Source organism: Diadema setosum, chromosome 11 (genome assembly GCF_964275005.1).
Source record: "Diadema setosum chromosome 11, eeDiaSeto1, whole genome shotgun sequence".
Lineage (NCBI taxonomy): Eukaryota > Metazoa > Echinodermata > Echinoidea > Diadematoida > Diadematidae > Diadema > Diadema setosum.
The window spans coordinates 33,204,745-33,213,438 of record NC_092695.1 but is presented as its reverse complement, the minus strand read 5'-3'; positions in this window follow the sequence as shown (position 1 = coordinate 33,213,438).

The following is an 8,694-nucleotide window of genomic DNA, read 5'->3' as shown; positions in this document are numbered from 1 at the left end:
AGAAATACACACAAAGAAAACAAATTCACCTTGCATCACCACCTAGCACCTTAATCAAATATTGCCTTTAAAAGGATAGTCTTGTCTGTCATTTCGAGGAAAAAACAAGTTTTGACAGCAATCCACAATGATTAGACTGCATTCTTTAAAAGTAAAACTCCAGAGTATTGTCTTTCTTGTTGTTTCCCAACAGTTTCTTTTTTAAAGTATCCAACTATCATATTTTGAAATTGCTGCCAGTTACTTCCCTTTCCCTTTAAAAACAGAAACTGCTGTTACAACACCAATAAGGAAGATACAATCAAGTGATGTTAGCAAACACAACCACTTTAGTTTATTAGCTTTTCTGGTGTCATTTCTAAAATTAATGTTATATGATGACACATCCACAACTACAAGACAATTTGGTTTTCACTGTCTGCATGCTGTCTGCCTTGCTCAAGGCAGACTGGTATAGTCGCTAACATGGCGTCACGTCCACAGATTGAACATTTCTTGATTTTTCCATCAAGGACCGACGCAAGGGCATAACACTATTGAAAATCATCTGATTGAAACAAAGTGTTTCCTCCATTCATGGTTGAAAAAAAAAAAATGCTGCAACATGACTGACATGAGCACAAACAGCTGACAAGTGATATCTCAGATGACATCCAATTTTCAATCACCACCTTTATTTTCTACCTTTTCCAGGCAAAACTTTCTGGCTTCTTTTGATTTCTCCACTAGCCTACTTCTAGGAGTTACTGTGCAAAGAATAATAAATATAAAAAAAAAAAATAAATAAATAAAAATAAGCATGATACTATATAATTATGGTGGACAAAATTAAGAGAGATACTGAGCTATAGAAGACATATGTGTGTCAACCAGCTAACTCTTGCAACTCAAAGATCTGGGAAAAATGGAGCACTAATTCCATCTTGTCTGCCAGAATGTAAGATATGAAAGACAGAGGGGGAAGGGAAGATGGACAGAGGAAGGATAGGTAGATGATGAAAGATAAGTAGGAGGAGAGACAGGAGATGGGGATATGATTCTACTAGCAAGACGGATGACTACAGCAGGAGAAGCCTACATGAACATATGAGAATGGAAGAAAAAGAGTATGTCACAGCCTTCCTCATCATCTTCTCTCGTTAATTGTCAATTAATTGGTTGGGCTGGGCTGGACGCCCAGGCTTCTCCACAAACCAATGCAGGGTGAGTAATGAGCGGAATGTTCTTCAACATGTGCTTCATCAGGAGGTTCTTCTTTGGCATGTGGACCCGGGGGCACGGGTGATGAGGGGTTAAGGAGGGGGGTAAACGACCTTCATCACATCTATATGAGGGGGAAATGAATCGATTGCATTATAAATGCATAGCTTCAGTTTGTTCATCGCAAGGGAGATGAGTTTGACCCTGCGAGATATGACAGCATCAACAATAATGTTGTGTGTGCTCAGCAGTTGTTGTGTACTGCTACATCTGCAGCCAGAACTAAAAGAAAAAAAAAATGTTGAATATCATGCTATTATTTTCTTCTCTGCAACAAGGGTATTGTTTTGTTTGTTCGTTAGTTTGGTGGATTTTTTTGCTTTGTTTTTGTTTTTGTATTTTGCAGTGAGGCAAATCGTGTGGTCATGCAACAAAAATTGGCATGTTATACTGAATTCTGTTAAAGCTATCACATGGTTTAAAACCAGCCATGCAAAGAAAAGTTCACACAGATTGCACTAATTATCTTCTGTTAAAAAAAAAAGAATAATAATGATTACAAAAGTAACTGCTTTTGAATGCCACTCTGAAAAAAAAAAAACAAACAAACAAACAAACAAACAAACAAACACTCGAATACTGCAAGTTTAAGTCTAGTAACTGCTTCCTAACCTGTTACTCTGACAATACTCCTTGTATAGTAATCTAGTTCGGATGGTGGTATTGAACAAAATCATGAGTACAGCTGTAGCAAAAGTTCAACGAATTTACCCCAAGTGCAAATGCTTTCAAACATCTATATGGAAAAACACAGACATTTAATACTTTGGCCGCAATTCTGGCAACCATCTGGAATATCTCAAAACCCTAAAGGATGCACGAGTTGCGTCATCCAGTTTCGGATGTAGCACCCTCAAAAGAAAAATTTTAAAACTAAAAAAAACAACAACAACAACATTGAACAGACAGTAAGACAAGGTAAGGCCCCAAAAATCTGACTTTGGCACAGCAACTATTTCCAGTCCAAGCTGCAAGCAAGCAACCTTGCATGGACCTTATCTCTAGATTCTGCGTTTCCTCCGCGGTCATTTTTAGATGCCCAGAATGATTCTGAATGATGTCCACATGACCTGAATATTCCTTTTACAAAAATAATATCGATTGCTCCAATCTCCCTAGGTTTCCACAGCACTAATTGACCTCACAGAGTAACCACAGATCTTGGACGGACAGGACGTCTTTAAAAAAAAAAAAAAAGTTTGTGAACCAGGAAGAGTGTCAATTTACACCCACTTGTGGTAATTGATTGGTAGAAAGAATCAGACAACACATGTTAATATTATGCTAAAATGCACATGTTTGAACGTAAAAAGCCTTGCACTTTCTACAGACAAATGGCTGCCAAGGTTTTACTTTTTGACTCTCTTGACAATGATATTGAAAAATCAAATTCAATTGCCTAACATGCATCTACCTCACAAATCAGTAGGTTAGAGATGAACATTTTTTTTTTTTCAAACATCCTTTAATCTTGATATTGATAGCAAAGGAAAGAGTAAGAAAGAAGGAAATGTAGGGTTTACATTATCAATAGATGTTGGGTTTACGCTAACAATATATGAAGGCATTGCATCGGTTTTACAAAGTGAATGTTCCATCTAACAAATGTGATGTACAAAGTCTCCAAGGATGTCACAAATGGTGGACACCCCTCCCCCTCCCCCTCCCCCCACCACCATCGAACACACAATGTTTGACAGAGTTTGAGAGTTAATTATCTTAATTCACCTCCCTCTGAGATGGGAAAGGCTCACTGTTAAGTCACCCTTCTCCTGACAATGCACAGCTATTTGAGAAGATGACATTGACACATCACACGAGTGAAGAGCGAAAGGGGGAAAAAAGACTAACAAAAAACCTGTCGGCTGGAAGTCAAATTTCAAACATCCGCCGAGTTAGGAATGAGTAACACTTGAGGGCGTACGGAGATCGGGGACAGTTGGCAAGTTCTTGGCCCGACTTCAATCGTCAAAGCCTTGCATCAACATGTCTATCAATATTGTGTGATATTCTTTTTTTTTTTCCCCTCGGCTTTTGTTTTTCCTCCTGTGGTCTAATTTGTTTTTCATGATACTCATGAGTTATAAATGGACAAGTCATTGGTGGAGGTCAAGTCAACAGTTTATTCAGCTTAACTTCAATTATATTGACTCCTCACTTGCCAACAATGGCTACTTAAATCACTCTCTCAGTCTCTCCATATATAAATATCACATATCTGTAAATACAGCATGTGCAAACAGCGTGACATTATACTTATTCTAGTATAAAGGAAGGTTGTTTTTTTTTTTCTTCGTTTGGTGTATTTACAGCTTTAGAAACCTATCCTAGTCTTTCAAAAGTCTGGATGAGAATAACTCCCTAATATTCACAAAATAGAACCTTCTTCCCGTTTCTACGCTTCTTTTGTCTGCCTTCTATAATGCACCCAGCAGCATGCCAGTAAATTGAAACAAGGGGCACACTTTCTTTTCATGGGGGGTTTCAAGTGATTACTGCATGGCAATGAAGCAATGCCCTTAACCTCCAACCAAAATTTATCACAAATGCTGGGAGGTCATAACAAATTTGTTACAAAATCAGCCCCGTAATGAGTTGAATTTGGCCTGAAACACGTTTCGGGGTCTGTAATCGAATTTGGTGGTAAGCCCGTGGTTCCCTTCAGAGTGAGTCTCATTAGCCGTCCAGACGGGGGCAAAACTTGAGGGGACCTGTACACCCGAGACTGGGGCGGAAGTCACGCCGGCAGGTGGGGGTAGCAGGGTTCAGCCCCCCTGGGGGTTATATTTGGCACCTTCTAGGAATACACAGCTTGGATAATCCACAGGTTCACTTGCATACAGAGCTACTTGAAGTCTGTACTAGTGTATACTCTTTTCCCTTTACTTTTGAGTCCAGAGAAGCCTTTTCCTTTCTGTATTTAGTCATTTGTGCCTAATCCCAATTCCTCCCCCTCCCAAAGAAAATGAAATTACCATACACATAAAATTCTAAACTTCCCTCTAAAATTCAGTGCCACAAAACTCTCCACGTATGTAGCTGAGTTTTCTGAACAGTTCATCCTCACACCATTTGCCAGTTCTACTGAGCGTTGCTAGTCCCTAATGGACTGCCTCATTGCTTTCGTCACCCTGCCAAAGAGAAGGTCTATTGCATGCCATTCACTTGTATTCAAAGTGAATGAATGGGTAGCATCAGTAGAGGCATCACCATCTTAGTAAGATAGCAAACAAAGGAGGCGGTGTCCCTGATTAACTCCATCATTACTGTTGGTGAGCTAACTGTGTACAATATCAGTGGACTATTGCATTGGTAGTTTTGAGACGGTTCAGTGCTAAGGCAAACTGTCTTGCCAACAGAGGGAGGAACATTCTACCAGTCGATACCAGACAATTCTCAATGCCTCCCCTTTCTCCCTCTCTCTCTCTTTCAGACACACATTGCACTCCCGATTACTACGCTTTTTTTTTTTTTTTTTTTTTGACATTTACCGGTATTCCCTGTCAATCTCATTTCTCCTCATGGGTATTCCTGGAGAGCATACTTTGCTGAAGTCATACTCCAAGCTTGGGGAGTATTTGTTGTTCCACTTGGGACGGGGTATCACACACTCCCATTTATAAAGTTTCAGGCTGCCGACACCAAAGCAGACACCTGGGGGGCGTTTCATCAACGAGTTCGTCGGAGATTTCACCGACAAATTTGCTATCAGCCAATCAGACGCAAGGATTTACACTGACAACTGTTAAAAGCTAATGAAATCCTTGGTCTGATTGGCTGATAGCAAATTTGTCGGTGAAATCTCCGACGAACTCGTTGATGAAACGCCCCCCTGATCGACATTCTTTTTTTCTTCTTCCTCTCCTTTTCATTCACTTCAGCCCCTATTGCTCTGCCCCACCCCCTACCCTTCTAGCCCCTTTTTTTCTATATGAATATTATTATTATTTTTTTTTTTGACTGGGCTGTAAGACCATGTCACATCTAGTTAACCTTCCTCAGATTGGTGATGACTGATAACCAAACATTGTCGTCTGACAGGCCGACGTGAGTCCCCTTTTGTCTCATGGCATCGAGCCCCGACAGGGAGTCCCACATTGGATGGCCAGGACGACCTACCGAGATATTTACTCTGCAAATTGATCGAAAAAATCTTCCCTCAAAACAGAACCACCGTTGAACTGGCCACTGCTGGAATCTATTATGGTGTGTCTTTTTTTTTTCCTACTTCTTCTTCTCTTTTAAACTTCATCCAACTCCTTCATCCCCACTTTGAACCTCAAGTCCAACACTTTGATTGTCAATGAAGGTTAGGTCCACTGTACATTGGCAGAGCCCCCTAAAAATAGCTCTTTATGGCGTGCACGATTTTTACCTTGGGTATTGACATTTGTAATTCACATACACAAAAAGATGTTCAATACAGCATTCATCATGAATATCTGTCTGGCATATTTCTTTTGCTTGCAGCCAAATTACTAGGAGGTCTTCGAGGGTCTTCCTTTAAAGTATAAAGTAAGGTTTCATTCTTTAAAAATGCAGGATCGCCCTCTAAAAATTCGCCTCAGCTTTTGCTCTCTCTCTTTCTTCTCTCTTCACCATAGCGTGGCCTGGCATCTGGGTTCGGGTGATGGCAAACATTTTCTTCCTCTTTCAAGCAAACAGGATGTCACTGATTTTTGAGCTTTGACACCATCCTGAATGAAAAACTTAAAACATGCTCCAGTATTTTGTCACTTAAAGCACACTCACAGACTTGATTTTGTTTGTTTGTTTGTGCTTGGGGATATCAGTCAAGTAGAAGAAGATTATCTAAATGGCCTGACAATAACACATCATGCACTAGTTACAGCTGGAAGTCATACTGTCATGAGAAAATGTCTTCCACTCTTTAAAGGGTTTTCGAGACAGAAAATCTAGAAATTTGGGTGGGGCAAGATTATACGAATTCCTTCCAAGTAATCCAAGGCAACATAAAGCAATTAATCCCGCACCACATACCAATACCGAGCACTGTCTACACATGATGATTTTCACACGGTGGTCTAATGACTCGATCCTTTGTAGGCCATCTATCAAACATTTGTAACAGCTTCCCTCCTTTCCCTTCGTTGTAATGCTGTTTTATTAACTTGATCTTGGATTATTGTACTTGTCTCAGATTTATCAAATATCCCCTTTCACTCTTTCCTCCTCCATCTCCTTGTCTCCCTCTCTCTTACTTCTTTGCAGCACATATCATAATGATTTGTTGAAGCTTGGGAGTAGTATAGGAGAGCGCTGAGCCATGAATATGCATGAAATCCCTGGCAACGCTGTCACCGCACTTGGTCGAGAACACACCCTCTGCATTAATTAACACACTCTCAGAGACACATCGGCAACACCCTCACACACAAACCTTCAGAGCTTCGAGTTTTAATTGCACCTTCCATCCGCGTGACTCCACAAATCTTTTTCATGTGTTTGTGTGTGTATGAGTTTTTTTCTCTTATATTTCTTTTTTTAAATTCTGGGAGAACCAGGTGTGTTGTCCGTGATGCAAAATCATGTTTCGAAGAAAACTTTTTCATCCTTCGCGACCGCCTCTCCCATGATTAATGAATAATCTCTCCGTTTCAGTTTGTTAGAGGGCAAAGCATGCCCCACTTGGCATCACTAACCTGTGTGGGACTAGTTACATGCACCATGATACATGTTGTTATTTGGGTTTATAGAATAAAAGAAAGCAAAGAATAAAAGAAAGGTCACTGAACGAACTAATTTGGCGGCGAATCAATTTCATGCCGAGCACAGCTCTTTGCCGCCAGCTGTTGGTGACTGAAAGTCAGTGTTTGGACTCTCTAATATGACTACGGAATACTTTGATCTGTAGGATATTTGAATTTCATGTCATGATCGTGATTTTGATCGTGATTATGATCTTGATTATCACGCAGAATCCACTATTGGATTGACTTGGGGTCTGAGGCATACCACACCACCATGACATCTCCTCAAAGTGCAGAAGATGTAAAACTGATAACTGCACAGGATTTCTCTTTAAAAATTTGGTGTCCCATCTTGATAGATTAGTGAAACATTAGTCCACAATTATCAAAGCACTATTCGAAGGTATGTTATCCCCAAAACTTCGATTTGATTTTGCACCACGCAACTGCTCTGCACAGAAAGGTGAAAGTTTTGTTTTCTTCACCGTCTCATTGTTCTGTCGAGTCCTGCTGTGTTCTTTAATATTCTGTTTGTATATCCCATCTGGATGTATTTCCACATGCACATGTTTCATGACATTCTGAGTATGTTAGATATTTTGCCATACTTCCATGTCTATCTTTCTATTTCTCCCTTTCCTCTAAGCTCTCTTCCATCCACCCCCTCTGCCTCTCTATCTCTCTCTCTCTTCATCTCGTTCTCTTCATCTGCATCTTTTTCTTTTAATCAGTCTTCCATTTCTGCCTTTTGTTTAATTTTCATCTTTAACATTCTTTTTGAGCCCATTCTCACTCTTTTCCATCGGATCAATAACTTCTAAAAAAAAAAGAAAGAAATTTTTCCCCCAAATGCTCACCTGAATCTCTGACCTCCACGAAGAACGTATCGCTGGTTGCGGCCACGTTGTTGTAAACCACATACTGGATGTACATGCTGTTGACATCGTCTGCAGGGAACAAAAGAAATAGAAAACAATGGTTAATTTTCATTGTTTCTTGTAATTGAAGTAAAACTTGTTGCATGTATGTGAGGTTTTTCAGTGACGGTGAAGAAAACATTCCATCATACTCACTTTGTGTATCAGAGAAATGCACGCCAGACAGAACCACACATATTTGTAAAGTGAATGAAACATATCTTGAAGAATGACCATTAGCTGGTCACACATAGCCTTAAAAATTCTGTGATACTAATCAAGTCATGCACATACACATAAACGTACACAAATGCACACACACACACACACACTTACGAAGATGCAAATGGATATTATAATGCAGTTTCCCGCCTAGCTCGCTGCCACGACAAGCTCAGTAAAATCATGCTTGATACATCTGACACACAAACAAAAGCAACACTTACAATTTTCCATCAATCACGTACAACGTGAAATGTACAAACATCAACATTGGTACATCATTGTACAACAATACGTAATTCAATTAATGTCATATTTATTCATCTGTCAGTCATCCCTTGACATACTCCTGTGTGCACGTGAGACAAATGTTCTCTCGCTTGACCTCATATGTAAAGGAAAAATCCGACAAGACAATACAGCCATTTGTCTAATCATAGCACATGGGGAACATCGGGAAATAGTCATCTCTCTCCTCCCTGGCTAGGGGCAAATCCCGTATTGGCCGACAAAACCTCACGCATCGCGTGACAGCGCACTTTCCACGTGAAGCGTCACCATTAAGGGCATCTCAATTAAGCGTG